Source organism: Canis lupus, chromosome 4 (assembly GCF_003254725.2).
Source record: "Canis lupus dingo isolate Sandy chromosome 4, ASM325472v2, whole genome shotgun sequence".
Taxonomy (NCBI): Eukaryota; Metazoa; Chordata; class Mammalia; order Carnivora; family Canidae; genus Canis; species Canis lupus.
This window is the reverse complement of record NC_064246.1, coordinates 20,546,432-20,562,916: the sequence shown is the minus strand read 5'-3', so window position 1 is coordinate 20,562,916 and position 16,485 is coordinate 20,546,432. Positions and strand designations below refer to the sequence as shown.

General features: G+C 42.5%; 1 long non-coding RNA gene across 5 annotated transcripts in view; it reads left to right on the top strand.

Moving 5' to 3' along the window:
- The window catches only part of LOC112651780 (uncharacterized), a 98,449-nt gene that overhangs the window by 67,414 nt on the left and 14,550 nt on the right, over window positions 1-16,485 (top strand). For 2 of the 5 annotated variants that reach the window (XR_007410139.1, XR_007410138.1), the window contains exons 5-7: window positions 3,666-3,856; window positions 7,139-7,327; window positions 9,961-11,179. This is a non-coding gene — a long non-coding RNA (uncharacterized LOC112651780). Of the gene's footprint in view, window positions 1-3,665; window positions 3,857-7,138; window positions 7,328-7,832; window positions 9,702-9,960; window positions 11,180-16,485 lie in introns of those variants that run through there. The other 3 variants (XR_007410141.1, XR_007410140.1, XR_007410142.1) reach the window with 3 other exon arrangements.

The following is a 16,485-nucleotide window of genomic DNA, read 5'->3' as shown; positions in this document are numbered from 1 at the left end:
AGACTAAGAACTGGCCTGTATGACTCATGTTTACATCCAGTCCCACTGAACTTGAAATTGCAAAAGAGAGGAAACAAGGGTTACTACAAAACAGCCTAACCACAGCGCGCACTCATCTTGTTTGTTATCTTCATGTGACGCTTTTGGTTTTAGAAACATGGGCCTATTGCAAGATAAGTTCTCTGAGCCAGGAACTAGGTCTTCTCTATTGGATCAGTGGGCGACAGAGAGGGTGGGCCTCTACTAAGGGCTAGGGCCTTCGTCACATTCAGGAACACCTTTCCATAAAAGGGCTTCCCTTCAGTAAAATGAATAACAAAGTCAAGGAGGAAATATATGGAGAAGAGAAAAATCCTACCCAGGATTTGTGTGTTTCTCCTGAGTTATCAGTCTCTTTTACTTAATGGACACAATATTAAACTGTGTGAATGATCTAGTTTCCCCTTTCTCATTGGCCACTGGGAAGCTCAGAGTCAATCCCAGGACCTGCCAAAGTGAGGATGTCCATTTCTTTTTTCTTTTTTCTTTTTCTTTTTCTTTTTCTTTTTCTTTTTTTTTTTTTTTTTTGCGGATGTCCATTTCTGTATTAGTCTCTTGGCTGGCTCCACTTCATGTTTCCATATTCATTTTTTCCTCCATTTTTCTCATCAATCTGCTGAAATTTGCTTTAAGTTCTCTTAAGAATAAGAAGGAGGGTAAGAAAAGGGGGAAAAATGGAATCAAGAATAGACAATATTACAGAAGTGAACATTTATGTAGCACGTATGCAAGGCACTATGGTATATGTCATCTCACTAAATTCCCCAACAGGCCCAGCAGGTAAGTACAGAACTATTATTTTCCCCAAATTAGGATTACGGATGCAGAAAGGGTAACTGAGAGATGTCAGGATTAGACCACTGGGGAAGGGTGTGGCTGAGACCAAGCCTAGGTCCGGGTGACGCCAAAGCTTGGGCTCTTAGGCGGCAAATCTACAAAAGCACATGTAAGCCATGTGGGGTTCCCATGGAGTCTGTGGAATTAAGGGTTAGAGAGGTCACTTACGGCCAACCCGCTAGGTTCTCGGTACCTGGGTTGTTATGACAAACAGCTAAGATTGAAAGAGCCTGTGGGTCCCAATTCTAATGCCACTCATTGATCCCAAACCCAGACCTTGGGGGTGACACTGGGACAGCACACCCCCTGAGGGCAAGGCCTGCATCTTGTTTCTGTGGGTCCCCAGAGCCCAGCATGGTACCTGGCCCAAAGGAGGCCCTCATAATAAGTGTTAAACTAATAAATGAATAAACAAGTTCACAGATGCTTCACAATCATTTTTGGAACTGTGCACATGCAGATGCCTTGGTGGCTCAGCGGTTGAGCATCTGCCTTTGGCCCAGGTCATGATCCTGGAGATCCAGGATCAAGTCCCACATCGGGCTCCCTGCAGGGAGCCTGCTTCTCCCTCTGCCTGTGTCTCTGCCCCTCTCTCTCTCTCTCTGTGTGTCTCTCATGAGTAAATAAATTTAAAAATCTTAAAAGAAAAAGAAAAAGGAACTGTGCACATGAAGAGAGCAATGCCCAAACCACACAGATGTATTCTGATCGCATACACAACACAGACACACAGACACGTTCAAACGCCAGTTTCCTACAGAGGCCCTGCCTTTTCCACAGCAATGCTTACATAAGTGCTGCACAGTTTTTCAAATTTTAGTGAAAAGGGAAAAAAAAGTAAGTTGTCTTGACTAGTTTATATCTAGGGTAAAGTGGAAGATTCCAGGGGCCTAAGTAGGTCATCACACTTAGATGGCTGAGACATTGGATTCTGACAGCAGGGAAAGCTGGAGCTGACATGGAATCAGTAAAACATGGAGGTCAGCCCCTGGGTGCCCCTCACCAGGCAAGGCCATGGGAGTCTCTGGACTTTTCAACTCCCCACATCTGTGCTCAGTTGAGGCCTGGATTGTTCTTTTTGTCAATAAGCACTATCAGCAACTGGAAGGCAGAATGGATAATGAGGAAACTCCAGGGTACTGGAGTCCAAACTGGGCTCCATCCCATCTCAAGCACTGTACTGTCAAGGTTCTCCAGAGAAACAGAATGTGTGTATATATAGAGAGAGAAAGAGAGAGAGAGATTGGGAGAGAGAAAAACAAATAAAATAAATTTTATTTATTATTTTTTAAGATTTTATTTTTTATTTATTCATGAGAGAGAAGCAGGCTTCATGCAGGAGCCCAACGTGGGACTCGATCTCAGGACTCCAGGATCAAGCCCTGGGCAGAAGGCAGGGGCTAAGCCATCCAGGGATCCCCAGAGGCTGTGTTAAGAGCAGTCTGCACACTTGAAACTAATACAGTACTATATGTTAATTATACTTCAATAAAGAAATAAGAAAAAAGAAAAAAATGAGCAGTCTGGAAACAGAATTCCTTCCTCCTGGTGGACATGTTTTTTCTTTTAAGACCTCGATGGATTGGTTGAGGCCCATCCACATTACGGAAGGTAATCTGCTTTCCTCAAAGTCTACTGATTGATTGAAGGTTGTTTTTTTGTTTTTTGTTTTTTGTTTTTCATGAGAGACACAGAGAGAGAGAGAGAGAGAGAGGGGCAGAGACACAGGCAGAGGGAGAAGCAGACTCCCTGCAGGGAGCCCGATGTGGGACTCGATCCCAGAACCCCGGGATCACACCCTGAGCTGAAGACAGACGTCAACTGCTGAGCTATCCAGGCATCCCAAAGTCTACTAATTTAAATATTAATCTCATCCGCAATCAACCAATGGTGTACCCCCCCCCCAAGACCCCTCAACATTCAGATGTGGAAACCCTATTGTCGGTGTGACCGTATAGGAGTATTAGGAGGTGGGAACTGTGGGAAGTAAGTGAATCACCATGGTGGAGCCCTCATGAATGGGGGGCAGAGAGCGGGCTTCCTCTGAGGAGGCTGCCAGAAAATGGCTGCCTGCAGCCTGGAAGAGGGTTCTCACGAGAACCCAACCCTGCTGACACCCTAATCTCACACTTCCCGCCTCCAGAACTTTGAGAAATCAATTTCTACTGTTTAGAAGCCATCCAGTCTGTGGTACTTTGCTACAGCAGCCCCCCACTGACTGAAGCATCGTCTTTAAAACACTGTTGCAACAACGTGTCTTCACTGGTGTCTGACCAAACAACTGGGCGCCACAGCCTAGCCTAGCTGATGCATAAAGTCAACCATCCTGGGCACTTACTAGCTTTGTGACTTGGGCCTCAGTGACAGTCGCAGAGTTGTTGGCAGGGCGGGCATGGGCGCATACACGAGTGCTTTGCACAGCGGCCAGCACATGGGGTGGGGGCGGGTCCACACAGGGCCCTGGCAGCTGAATTAGGATGGGGACCCAGGCCTCAGGAGTCTCGTGTGCATTAGTGGCACCTGAGCCACCTTTTCAACCAGGTACGTACATCCTGCCAGGCTCAGTAGAAGACAGCAGCGTGGCAGCAGGGACACATCCCGACTCACTCCTTCTGGCAACACAGAAGCCACGGGTAGGAGCTCCCTCTCTCTACACGCTGGACCATGGGGTCACTTTTGAGTTCACCCTGAGGGCAGTGATGCTAATGCACTAGCTGAGGGGAGACCGTATTCCATTCTGAGGAGGGCCAACTCCAGTGACTGTCTCTGTGTGCTCTGTCACCCTACAGGAGGGACCAGGTATCAGAGACATCCATTGAGAAAAGATGACCAAGAGTCTTTCAGCAGAGTTCTCATGACCCTGAGATCATGATCTGAGCCAAAGAGTCCAACACTTAACCGACTGAGCCACCCAGGTGCCTCCAAAGTCTTCACTCTTAATTGCCAATGACGGGAACTCGAATTGATCTAGGCAGAAGAGGTAATTTGTTGGGCCAGTGGGAGCTTCAGGCACACCTGGATCCAGGTGTCATAATCACCATCAGGAATCTGATTGTGCTTCTCTGGTTCTCTGTTTTCCCATCTGTGAAGAGTTTGTGCTGTTGTGCTCAACCTCACAGTTTCATCAGAAAAATGCAAATTAAAATAACAATGATGGGGCACCTGAGTGGCTCAATCGGTTGAGCATCTGCTTTTGATTCAGGTCACATCTGAGGGTCCTGGGATCGAGCTCCACATCAGGCTCCCTGCTCAGCAGGGAGTCTGTTTCTCCTGTCCCCTTCTGTGTGCTCTCTAACTCTTTCTCTCAAATAAGTAAATATAATCTTTAAAAAAAATAAAATAAGATCCCATTTTCATCCACCCGGTAAGCAAAAAGTTGCACAAAGTGACATCTAAAGTTAGAGAGGATGTGGGGAAACGGATACATTTGTTCATTACCTGAATTGCTACAATGCTTGGAGAGAATAATATGGCAATGTCTTAAAATATGTGCATTGTTAGAGGTCAGGATAGGGGGTACCCTTGGGAGGGTACTGCAGGGGCAGGAGGCAAGCTCCTCTGGTGCTGGCAATGTTCTGGGGGTTTGTTGTTTTATTTTTCAAGAACAGTTGACGCAATGTTACATGACTTTCAGGTGTACAGTGTAGTGATTCCACAAGTTCATACCTTCTGCTGTGCTCACCACAGGTGTAGCTACCATCTGTCACCATACAGCGCTGTTACAATACCTCTGACTGTTCTCTATGCTGTACGTTTCACACCCATGACTTATCCATCCCTCATCCGGAAACCTGTATCTCCCACTCCCCTTCACCCATTTTGCCCATTCCCTGCCCCTGACAACCATCAGTTTGTTCTTGTATTATGTCTGTTTCTGCTTTTCCTTGTTGTTGTTTGTTTTGTTTTTTAGATCCCACATATGAGTGAAATCATATGGTATTTGTCTTTCCCTATCCGACTTATTTCACTTAGCATAATACCCTGTAGGTTCATCCATGTTACAAGTGGGAAGATCTCATTCTTTTTATGGCTTAACAATATTCCATTATTGTGTGTGTGTGTGTGTGTGTGTGTGTGTGTGTATCACACATATTCTTTATCCATTCCTCTACTGATGGACGCTTAGATTGCTTCCATATCCTGGTTATTATAAATAACACTACAGTGAACATAGGGCTGCATTTATCCTATTTTTGTTTTCTTCGGGTAAATACACAGTAATGGAATTACTGGATTGTATGGTATTTCTATTTTTAATTTTTTGAGGGACCTCCATACTGTTTTCCACAGTGGCTGCACCAATTTACATTCCCACCAACAGTGCATGAGGGTTCCTTTTTCTCCATCCTTGCCAACACTTGTCTTTTTGATACTAGCCATTCTGACAAGTGTGAGGAGATATGTCATTGTGGTTTTGATTTGCATTTCCCTGATGGTTACTGATGTTGAACATTTTTTCATGTGCCAATTGGCCAGTTGTATGTCTTCTTTGGAAAATGTCTGTTCAGGTCCTCTGCATTTTTTAAAAATTGAATCATTTTTTGATGTTGAGTTATAGAAGTTCTTTGTGTATTTTGGGTAATAACCCCTGATTGGATATATCATTTGCAAATACCTTCCAATTCTGTAAGTTACCTTTGCATTTCATTGATGATTTCTTTTGCTGTGTAAGAGCTTTTTATTTTGGTAGTGTCCCAACAGCTTATTTTTTACCTTTTTCCCCCCTTTCCTGAAGAGACCTATCTAGGAAAATGTTACTAAGGCTGATGTTAAAGAGATTACCATCTGTTTCCTTCCAGGAGTTTTATGGTTTCAGGTCTCATGTTTAGGTCTTTCACCCATTTTGAGTTTATTTTTGAATATGGTGTAAGAGAACAGTCCAGTTTCATCCTTCTGCATGTAGCTGCCCAGTTTCCCCAACACCATTTACTGGAGAGACTCTCTTTTTCCCATTGCATTTTCTCACCTCCATTGTCATAGATTAATTGACCATAGAAGTATGAGTTTATTTCTGGGCTCTATTCCATTGCATTGATCTGTGTCTACTTTTGTGCCAGTACCATGCTGTTTTGATTATTATAGCTCTGTAGTATATCTTGAAATCTGAGGTGGTGATACCTCCAGTTTTGTGCTTCTTTCTCAAGATTGCTTTGGCAAATCGGAGTCTTTTACAGCTCCACATAAATTTTAAGATTATTTGGTCTATTTCTGTGAAAAATACTATTGGTATTTTGATAGGAATTCCAATGAATCGATGTTCTGCTTCCTGATCTGAGTTCTGATCACATTTTTGCGTTCTATTCATGAAAATGCATTAAACCATACTTTTTTTTTTAAGATTTTATTTATTTGAGTGAGAGAGAGAGAGAGAGCAGAAGGGGAGGGGCAGAGGGAAAGGGAGAACAACATTCCCTACTGAGCAGGGAGCCTGATTCAAGACTTGATCCCAGGCAGGACCCTGGGATCATGACCTGAGCTGAAGGCAGACACTTGACTGAGCCACCCAGGCGCCCCAAACCATACATTTCTTATGATGCACTTATATATGCAATTCCTTTGATCCAGTTATTCTAGTTTTAGAAACTTATCCTATAAAAACATCAATATGTATTGACATGTGAGGATTCATTCACAAGCATGTTTATTGGTTTATAATTACATAAAAACTGAAAATAACATGACTGTTCAACCATGGAAATAGGTGAATAGACAAGATCTATCAATGCTACAGAATCAGAATCTACTTATAAGAGAAAATTATATCAAGGGCACCTGGGTAGCTCCGTAGGCTGAGCATCTGACTCTTGACTTTGGCTCAGGTCATGATCTATGGGTTGTGCGATCGAGCCCTGTATCAGGCTCCATGCTCAGCAGAAGTCTCCTTCTCCCTTTCCTTCTGCTCCTACCGCTGTTCTCTCTCTCTCCATAAAATAAATAATTCTTTTTTAAGAAAAGATTTATACCAATCTGTGTTGGACTGGAGAAAGGTTTATGAGAAATGATTAAGTTGGGGGGAGGAGCAAGTTGCAGAGTAAGACTATGATTCCATTTTGGTAGAAGAGCAAAATGAAGGAACTCATATCTGTGTTCATATGTTTGAATATATGTATTTGAGTACAGATACAGGTGAAGAAGGACACCTCCAACACTGTTAACTTAGATTCCCTCAGGGGTGCAAGGCTGGAGAAAAATGAGGAGAGATTTTTGTATATCTCCACACTTGACTGCTTATAACAAGTATCTATTACTTTTTGAATTAAAGAATTGAATAAACCAAGAAAAAGGCAGATATGGGACCTAGGAGAATACAGCTCCATCCTGAAGAAAAGCATCAAAGGAAAGTTCGGGGATGAGAGCTGAGTGTGGGATCCAGAGAACAATCGTGAGAACCGAAGCAGGAAGAAGCGGTCCTTTGAGGGGGAAGAGGATCGATAGAGATTATGATATGATGGTGAGTCTAACAACCAGAATCATAAGGGCAGATACTGAAGGGGGAAAGGGCAGTTAGAAACCCAAAATGAATATAAATCCATAGCTCCCCAAAATGAATATAATCATAGTATATTTTACTTAATTCTGCAGTGGGTGATATTTACATAATATTGCAATGTAGTTTATTAACTTTTAGAATCTTACATTAATATAAGAACTTGAAAAAAAATATAAGAACTTGATAATGATGGGGTAAAATGTGTACATATCAGGGCTTCCAGTGTAGAAATGAATGTATAAATGGTTTGTGAGGTCCATGAAAGTTAGAAAGGAAGGGTGAGAACACCAATATCCTTATCTTAGCAGGTGGTCAAGACATGGGACACACGTGTATATGCATAAATATTAATATTGAAATAGTGAATGCATATTAATTACATGTTTCTATGTACATATTCATTTCATATTGTTATACAGACAAGCATACCTCATTTAATTGTACTCTGCTTTACTGCACTTCACAGATAATTGCATCTTTTGCAAACTGAAGGCCTGTGGCGACCCTCCCCAAGCAGGTCTATTGGAGTCATTTCTCCAACAGCATTTGCTCCCTCTGTCTCATTTTGGTAACTCCCACAATATTTCTAACCATTTTCATTATATTTGTTAAGGTGACCTGTGATCAGTGATCTTTGATGTGACTGTTGTGATTGTTTTGGGGTGCAAACCATGCCCATAACAACACTGTGAACTTAATCGGTAAATGTCATGTGTTCTGGTTGCTCCACTAACCAGCCTTTCCCTCATGTCTCCCCTTCTACTTCAGCCTCCCTGTACCCTGAGGCACAACACTATTGAAATTAGGCCAGTTAATAACCCGACAATGACCTCTAAGTGTTGAAAGAAATAGGTGCATGTCTCTCCAGATCAAAAGCTAGAAATGATTTTTTTTTAATTTTAAAGATTTTATTTATTTATTCATGAGAGACACACACACAGAGAGAGGGGCAGGGACACAGGCAGGGGGAGAAGCAGGCTCCACGCAGGGGTCTCCAGGATCATGCCCTGGGCTGAAGGCGGCGCTAAACCACTGAGCCACCCAGGCTGCCCTAGAAATAATTATTAAGCTTTAGTGCAGAAATCATGTCAAAAGCTAAGATGGGCTGAAAGCTACGCCTCTTGTGTCAATTTGTGTCAAGTTGTGAATTAAAAAAAAAAAATTACTGAAAGAAACTAAAAGTGCTCTTCCGGTGAACACATGAATGATAAGAAAGCAAAACAGCCTTATTGCTGACATGGGGAAAGGTTAGCAGTCTGGGCAGGTCAAACCAGCCACAACATATCCTTAAGCCAAAGCATAATTCCGAGTTCTCTTTAATTCTACGAAGGCTGAGAGGGGAGAGAACTGTAGAGGAAAAGTCTGAAGCTAGCAGGGGTGGGTACCTGAGGTTTATGGAAAGAAGCCATCTCCGTAACACAGAAGTACCAGGCGAGGCAGCAGGTGCTGACAGAGAAGCTGCAGCAAGTTATCCAGAAGATCCAGCTGAGATCACTCACGAAGGTGGCTGCACTAAACAACAGATTCTCAATGGGGATGAGACTGTCTTCATGAGAAGATACCATCAGGACTTTCCTAGCCAGAGAGAAGTCAGTGCCTGGCCTCAAAGCTTCAAAGGCCAGACTGAGGGGCTAACGCAGCTGGTGGCTTTAAGTTGAAGCCAATGTTCCTTCATTGTTCTGAAAATCCTAGGGCCCTTAAGAATTATGCTAAATTGGGGGCGCCTGGTGGTTCAGTCAGTTAAGCATCTGCCTTAAGCATCTGCCTTCGGCTCAGGTCATGCTCTCAGGGTCGTTATCAAGCCCCATTTCAGGCCCTCTGCTCAGTGGAGAATCTGCTCTCTCTCCCTCTGCCCTCCCTCCTGCTTGAACTCTCTCTCAAATAAATAAAATAGAAAAAATAAGAATTATGGAAAATCTACTCTGCCTGTATAAATGGAACAAAGCCTGGATAGCAGCATGGTTTACTGGGTTTTTAAAACCCATTATTGAGATCTACTGCTCAGAAAAAGATTTCTTTCAAAATATACTGCTAATCATTGACAAGGCACCTAGTCACCCATCATCTCTGATGGAGATGAAAAGGAAATTAATGTTCTTTTCATGCCTGGTAACACAACATCCATTCTGCAGCCCTGGAACAAGGAGTGATTTCAACTTTCAGGTATTATTATTTAAGAAATACATTTCTTGGGATCCCTGGGTGGCGCAGCGGTTTGGCGCCTGCCTTTGGCCCAGGGTGCGATCCTGGAGACCCGGGATCGAATCCCACATCGGGCTCCCGGTGCATGGGGCCTGCTTCTCCCTCTGCCTATGTCTCTGCCTTTCTCTCTCTCTCTCTCTCTGTGACTATCATAAATAAATAAAAAATTTAAAAAAAAGAAATACATTTCTTGATGCCATTGATAGTGATTCCTCTGATGGATTTGGGCAATGTGAAAACTACTGAAAAGGATTCACCATTCTAGATTCCATTAAGAACATTCTTGATAGGAGCATCTGGCTGGCTCAGTTGGTAGAGCATGTGACTCTTGATCTTGGAGTTTTAAGTTTATTATCATTACTTTTTTAAAGATTTTGTTTATTTATTCATAGAGACACAGAGAGAGAGGCAGAGACACAGGCAGAGGGAGAAGCAGGCTCCATGCAGGAAGCTCGACGTGGGACTCCATCCAGGGTCTCCAGGATCACACTCCAGGCTGCAGACGTCGCCAAACCGCTGCGCCACCTTGGGGGCTGCCCCGAGTTTTAAGTTTAAACCCCTCATTGAGCATAGAGATTACTTAAAAATAAAAAATATATATTTTAAAAATATTTATTTATTCATGAGAGTCACACAGAGAGAGAGGCAGAGACACAGGAGAGGGAGAAGCAGGCTCCTTGAGGGGAGCCCAATGCGAGACTTGATCCCAGGACCCCAAGATCATACCCTGAGCCAAAGGCAGATGCTCAACCACTGAGCCACCCAGGTGCACCCAAAATAAAAAAATCTTTAAAAAAAAAAAATGATTCACAGGAGGCAGTCAAAATATCAACATGAACAGGGATGTGGAGGAAGTTGATTCCAGCCCTTACGGATGACTTTGAGAGGTTTGAGACTTCAGTGGAGGAAGCAACTGTAGATGTGGTGAAAAGAGCAAGAGAACTAGAATTACAAGTGGAGCTTGGAGGGCAGCCCCGGTGGTGCAGCAGTTTAGCGCCGCCTGCAGCTAGGGGTGTGATCCTGGAGACCCAGGATCGAGTCCCACATTGGGCTCCCTGCATGGAGCCTGCTTCTCCCTCTGCCTGTGTCTCTCCCTCTCTTTCTCTATCGCTCATAAATAAATAAAAATTTTAAAAAAAGAAGTGGAGCTTGGAGATGGGATTGCCTGGCTGCAAGCTCATGGCCAAACTTGAACAGATGAGTTGCTTCTTGACGAATGAGCAAAAAGTGTTTTCTGGAGATGGAATCTACTCCTGGTGAAGATGGTTGAAATTACAACAAAGGATTTAGAATTTACATCAACTCAATTGATAAAGCAGGAGCAGGACTTGAGAGGATGGACTCCAGTTTTGAAAAAAAAGTTCAATTGTGGGTAGAATGCTATGAAACAGCATCACATCACCCATGAAAGGAAGATTTGATCAGTCAGACAAAATATACTGCTGTCTTAAGAAATCACTGCAGCCACCCCAACCTTTAGCAACTACCACCCTGGTCAGTCAGCAGCCACTGATATTGAAACAAGACCCTCCCCCAGCAAAAAGATTACAACTTGATGAAAGCTCAGATGGTGGTTAGAATTTTTTTGGTAATAAAGTATTTTTTAATTAAGGTGTGGACATTGTGTTTTATAAACATAATGCTGTGGCATACTTAATAGACTACAGGACAGTATAACCATAACTTTTATACTGCACTGGGAAACCAAAAAATTCATTTGACTTACTTTATTGCAACATTCACTTTATTTTGGTGAATCTCAGTATCTTTGAGATATACCTGTAATACATACAGTTTAGCCAAAAACAGTAGTAATATTGAGAGATATTAAAGAGGTAAGGAGGGGTAGTTGGGAGCTGTAAGTGGAAGAGCCAAAAGATGATGCTATCAATTGATAAATCAAGAAATGCTGATATGAAGTATTATTACCACATATCTGAGTAACCACCAAAAGACAGTTAAACAGGTTCCCTCTTGGGAGTGGTTGAAGGGGATGTGTGGGGAAGGACAGTAGCAGGAACTGCTACTTTTTACTTTAAACTCCTTGAAACTATTTTTAAATTAAGCATATTTCTTTATTTTTAAAAACAGTATTTAAAATAACTTTTTAAAATACTAAATCAAAGGGATACATGCACCCTGCATTTATAGCATTACCTACAATAGCGAAATTATGGAACGAGCCCAAGTGTCCATTGACTGACAAATGGATAAAGAAGATGGTGTATATACACACAATGGAATATTACTCAGCCACATAAAGAATGAAATCCTTGCCATGTGCAATGACACAGATGGACCTGGAGAGTATAATGCTAAGCGAAATAAGTCAGAGAAAGACAAATACCATATGATTTCACTCATATGTGAAATTTAGGAACCATAACAAATGAGCAAAGGAAAAAGGCAAACCAAAAAACAGACTCTGAACTACATAGAACAAACTGATGACAAGGTGGGAGGTAGATGGGGTGATGGGGGAAATGGGATGGGGATTAAGGAGTGCACCTGCTGTGATGAGCACCAGGTGTTGTATGGAAGTGATGAGTCCCTAAATTCTACACCTGTAACTAATATTGCACTGTATGTTAACTAGCTGGAATTTAAAAGCTTGGAAAAGAAAAATGTTAACTTTAAAAAGAAAAAAAGGAAATGAATGCAATTGTGAGTATAAGTAACATTTGGCAATTAGAGAACTAAAAAAAACTAAGAACTACACATTGATGATAACCAGTACCTTACGAATGGATGACACTGCCCCAGGGGAGCCTTCAGTGACTCGAGAACCTACATCAAATCCTCACAAGGTAGTAGTGCAGTGTCGTGGAAGGATGGGAAAGAAGCGTTTCAAGGAAGGAGTGTCAGCCTGTCAAATGCCACACTAGCAAGAGGTCAGGAGTGATGAGGACTGAAAAGCTTCCATTCCAAGACATGGCAGCACGGAGGTCCGGGATTTCTGGTCAGTGGCTAAGTCCGCCATATGCTACATCACATATGCTGCTATATGAGATCATGTGCCCCGAACGTACGAACACTGGCATCTTGGACTGTCTGGCTACTGAAGAAACAGGGGAGGATTGTACTTTTCTCATTCACAGAGTTGTAATTTCTCATCCACCCAGCATGCGACTCTCCTCCAAAAAAAAAAAAGACAGTATTAATGGCAGGCCCCAAGTTACAAACCTAGGTCTCTGTTCTGCAAGTGGGAGGGGTTCCCAAGGGAAGGGCCAGGCTGTCTACTATTTGAGAAAGGACTGCATCTTCATAAGTAGACACTCAATTTTTCTTTTAACCATAAGTCACCAGAACACAGGCTTTCTTAGGGTATGAGGGCGAAGACATCTGTGTATTTGTTTCACCCTAAACTTGTCAGTTTCCTGAGAGACAGTCCTGGCTCTCACACCACTGGGAAAACAATTTGGGAATTTCCATTCAAATCTCCCAAGAATTGCTGCTTGGCAAATAATCTCTCCATTTCTTCGCCTCCCTTCAGGCATTCTAGAACATTTTTCAAGGGTCATTAGAAAGTCCCTAACTCTCATCCAGGAGGCTTCCCCTTTGGCCCCAAGAGACCTTGGGTTGTGGTTACCAGTCTAGGTGCCTCACTGGCAGGTTGGACCAAACAGATTTCTCCTAGTGCAGGGAGATGCTCAGGGAAGTGGGAAAAAGAGAGAGTTGCAACTTCTTAGCCATCTAAAACTGCTGGGAATGTTCATTTTGTCCTCTGTCCCCAGGCCGGGTTTTCCTTGGGATCCAGTAACTTTCTGGTTCTGGAGGCTTCTCCCTGAAAAGCTGCTCCAGTACACTCTAGCTCTATCTCTTTTCTCTTAGTTCTAAGCAGCAGGGGTTCTTGCATCTTAAGTATAATTATCCCAATTATTCAACAGTTATTAACTATCACTAAACAATAAATTCCCGCTGCTGACCCTGGAACAACGCAATAGCCCATGTGAGAAGCAGCTTCATTAGCAGTCGGTACTTGAATTTGGAGCTCGTATTTGAAACCTAGTTTGGCAGCTTAGTTCCATGTCTGCTGAACAGCATCACCCAAGCCTCTCCTACATCACCAGCGGCCCTGGACGGTGGCTCCTACATCACCAGCGGCCCTGGACGGTTCTTGAAGCACTCCAAGGAATCCCGAAGAGACTTTTATTTACAACGTGTAATCATATATTGGATCGGATCATTCCAAACATACCTTCTGTATTTGGTATACAAGCTCCACTGACTTCATGTGGTAACATATGCATAGTATTTTCAAATTAAGGAGGTAAAAGCAGGCCCATTAATTACAACCTAAAACACTCTGGCACATGCTCAAGTGAAACCTAATCTATTCTTCCAGGTGAGCTTGGGAATCATTTCTCTATATTTGTAAATGAAACATAATGAGATTTTTATGGTCTCATTAAAATGTGAGTGCACAGAAAAACATACGAAGGATTAAATACTCAGAAGCAGAGTTCAAAACTCTTTGAGTCTAAAAGGACAGTAAGTTCTTAACATAAAGCCATCCCATAGTTTTGCATAATCAGTAGAGCAGATTGAGATTATTCTGTTCTCATTTTTACAATTTCTTACATGATTGTACCATTTTCTTAGTGTTCAAGCAATAGGTTTTGGCTGAAAATTAAAAGCACAAAAGTCATCCAAATGAGATAATAGATGACTTTTAAAGGTGATGAGTCTCTTGATAACCAAATCTGACTGGGGGTGCTAACAGGAAAGGCAAAGTGATTAAGATAACCAGTGGAGAAAGAGTGAGATAACTCAGAAGGAAGTGGGGGAAAGAGCTCTGTGCTGATCGTTGGCATGCGGCTGCTTGGGTTATGTCAGACTCAGAAACTCATTATCATCCAGCAGGTTGATTTTCTTTCTTTCTTTCTTTTTTTTTTTTAAGATTTTTAATAGATTTATTAGAGAGCGAGCACGAGTGTGCACACACAAGTGGGGGGAAAGGCAGAGGGGGAGAGAGAGAAAATTCCAAGCAGACTCCTCACAGGGTGCAGAGGCCAACAGGGGGCTTGATCTCATGACCCTGAGATCATGACCTGAGCCGAAAAACAAAACTTGGACGCTCAACTGACTGAACCACCCAGGTGCCCCTTAAAGATTTTAAGTAATCTCTACATTCAACATGGAGCTTGAACCTATAATCCCAAGATCAGAGTCACATGCTCCATTGACTGAGTCAGTTGGGCACCCTGGTTTTTTGTTTTCTTAACTATGATGTTGAACCCTATTTTTTTTTTCTTTTCAAGGATTTATTTATTCATTCATGACAGAGAGAGAGGCAGAGACATTGGCAGAGGGGGAAGCAGGCTCCCTGCAGGGAGCCCCATGCAGAACTCAATCCCAGAACCCCGGGATCACGCTCTGAGCCAAAGGCAGACACTCAACCACTGAGCCACCTAGACGTCCTGAACCCTATTTTCACATAGGACATGTTCAAGGCCTTCTTGTCACTTCCTGTAGATGAAAAATAATAGGTCATGGCCTGAGAAAGAAGTTACTGGCTTAGAGTCTGGTTGGATTACGAGTTGTATGGGTTATCTGGGGCAGAGTTTATGAGAACTGTACTTTTTCTGGGGTTCTTCCTTGACACACAGTTCCTGGATGCCTTCTTGAATTGCTTTCCATTCTAGGTTTTCTCAAAGTCCAATTATAATAAAACAATTTGAATGGATACTGTGGCCTCCAATTTTTTTTTTTCCTAAGAAGATTACACATCTCTAGAGTACAAAATGACTAAAGGCCTGTTTATATTCGGCCACCTACAATATGAGTTCACCTATACCTACTAGGCCATTTAGAAAATACTGTTGCCCTGACATATTTTTCTCTCTTCATATTTCATAATTAGAAACAGATTATGATAATTAAAAGCAGACATGCAATATGGGTAGCTAGGAAGAGTTTGGAAATACTGCAACAGCTACTTTGCTTACAAAATAGATAATTTTGGGGGTGCCTGGGTGGCTCAGTGGTTGAGTGTCTGCCTTTGGCTCGGGTTAGGATCCCGGGGTCCTGGGATTGAGTCCCACATCAGACTCTCTGTGGGAAGCCTGCTTCTCCCTCTGCCTATGTCTCTGCCTCTGTGTTTCTCATGAATAAATAAATAAAATCTTAAAAAAAGTCAGACATTAAAAGGTATTTGCAAAGATGTAAAATATGCCACTTTTTTGGAAAATAATTATTTTAATAAAAGTTTATGTTTAAATCCAATGGGTTTACTGCCATTTTAACATAAACTGCTAAAATTTTAACTTGAAAAAAAATTAAAAATAAAATTTTCTTTACTTGAGTTTTAAGTAGGGTAAATACAGAATGTTATACATAAAATCCCTTTGGCATCCTCAATAATTTTTTTTTAAATTTTATTTATTCATAAGAGACACACAGAGAGAAGCAGAGACACAGGCAGAGGGAGAAGCAGGCTCTATGTAGGGAGCCCAATGAGGAACTCGATCCTGGGACCCCATGATCACACCCTGGGCCGAAGGGAGGCTCCCAACCGCTGAGCCACACAGGCCTCTGGGCATCTTCAATAATTTTTTTTTAAAGATTTTATTTATTTATTCATGAGAGAGACAGAGAGAGAGGGAGGCAGAGACACAGGCAGAGGGAGAAGCAGGTTCCATGCAGGGAGCCTGGTGTGGGACTCGATCCCGGGTCTCCAGGATCAGGCCCTGGGCTGAAGGCGGTGCTAAGCCACTGAGCCACCCGGGCTGCCCTATCTTCAACAATTTTAAGAGCAAAGCGGTCTTGAGACCAAAAAGTTTGAGAACTACTAATCTAGAGAAGCAATGCAGTGTCAGAGGACAGCTGTCTTTAGGAAGCAAGCCTCAGGAAAAGCAGTTTGTAGAGTAGGATATGCAAATAGAATGCAGATTGCCAAACAGCCAGTCAGCTTCTCT